Source organism: Girardinichthys multiradiatus, chromosome 18 (genome assembly GCF_021462225.1).
Source record: "Girardinichthys multiradiatus isolate DD_20200921_A chromosome 18, DD_fGirMul_XY1, whole genome shotgun sequence".
Lineage (NCBI taxonomy): Eukaryota > Metazoa > Chordata > Actinopteri > Cyprinodontiformes > Goodeidae > Girardinichthys > Girardinichthys multiradiatus.
The window spans coordinates 6,954,500-6,956,484 of NC_061810.1; positions in this window are offsets into that span (position 1 = coordinate 6,954,500).

Sequence of the window (1,985 nt, forward strand, 5' to 3'; positions counted from 1 at the left end):
GATCATTAATATTCAGCATCAGGGAAAGATTACCCGAGTAAACACGAAATCCAGTGTCCAAATAATGATTTCATTTATTGAGGGAAAACAATTTGTTAAATCAGTCTGGCCATTTGTAAAGTACAGTTCCAGCCCTTGTTAAATCAAGAACTAGATGTGATTAACCCCATTTTTGGTTTAAATTTTATTCGCTGTATTCAGGCAGGATCACTGTCTGACCTGTAGAATCAAGAAATCACCTGAACACAACCTGTCAGACCACATGAAGTCGGATAAAAGATCCCAAAAAGCACACCGTGACCCAATCTAAAGAAATTCAATAACAGATGACAAGTAAACTTTTTACATTTATCAGTTTGGAAATGTTTACAAAGCCCATTCTAAGATTTCTAGATTCTAAGAAACCACAATGACAGTCATTATCCAAAAATGGAGAACATGTGGAACAGTGGAGATCCTTCCCAGGAGTGGTCTGCCTTGTGAAATTACTCTAAGAGTATATTGCCAAATTGTCCAGGAGGTCACAAAAGAACCCAGTAGAGCATCTAAAGCACTGCATTTATCTCAGTTAAGGTCAGTAATCAAGATTCAACAATACAAAAGCAAGAATGGCCTCCATGGGAGAGTTCCCAGGTGAAAAACTCTGCTGACCAAAAAGAGTTCATGATTTACGATGAACCGCATTCATTTTAGGAAAATATTCTGTGGACTCAGGAGTCACAGGAGAAACTTTTAGGAAGGTGTGTTTCCTGTTAGATCTGGTGTAAAACTACCATTTCAGAAAAAGAACATGGTGCTGGCAGTGTGATGGTTGGGGTCTGCTTTGCTGCCTTAGGACCTGGACAACTTGTTGTAATTGATAGAACCGTGAATCCTGCTCTCTAGGCGGGTCATTCTCCTTCAGAAAATCCTGAAGGAGAATGACCCGCCATCATTTCGTGACCCTGAGTTCGAACTCACTTGTGTTCGTGACAGTGATCCAAAGTACGCCAGCATTCCATCGCTGAATGGCTAAATAAGTAAATTAAAGTTTTTGGAGTGGCCTAGTCAAGGTGCACACTTAAACCATTTGCTGCTGCTGTGGCAGAACAATAAGCAAGCAATTTGTCTGAAAACTCTGTAATGTGGCTGAATTAAAAAAAAGAAGAATGGGTCTAAATTCCTCTAGTGATATGAAAAACTTATTATCAGGTATAAACAACGCCTGATGGCAGATGTTGTCACCGAGGGTGGCACAAGTGATTAGCTTTTGGGAGCTATTACTTCTTCACATTGAGCCAGGTTGGTTTGGAAAGCTTTACTTTTTCTTATATTAAGTCATTATTCGAAAGCTTTTTAGAACAAAGTAAATCTGTTAGAAGGTAAATATAATTTCACCACACCCCCACTAGTATTTGGATAAATGTTGCTCCAAAGGTCGGAGTTCAATCATATGTTTATTGGTGGGAATAAACAAGTTTCTGGCGTTCAATATTTAACCACGTTTCTTGGCAGGTTGGTTTCCAGCCACAATTTTTAGGCATCATGCTGTGGGACGTTTCTCCTACCAAACGTACTGGTGCTTCACAGAAAGTGTTTGGAAAAATTAAGGCGGAGTACTGCTAAATATTTAATTTTTAATGAGTTCAACAGCTTAGCGGTTGAACCTTTTGGGTGTTCCAACAAGATAATGATCCCAAACACACATGGAAACTGGTTTGGCAATGGAGAAAACAGGCTAATATGAACTTTCTGGAATAGTTCTGTCCTCAAACCTGTACGACATTTGTGGACTATGTTTAAAAGCCATGTCCTTATCTGGGAACTGACCCATTTAAATTAACTCCACTGATTTAGACAAGAAGAGTGGTCAAATATCCATTGGTAAACAATAAAGGTGTAATTTCCAAAGATCTAATCAAATATTAGTGCAGGTGTGTGTTTATATGTGACCCTGTGTGAAATGGAGAAAACCCACCACAAATTCAGACTTGTTCATCCAGTTC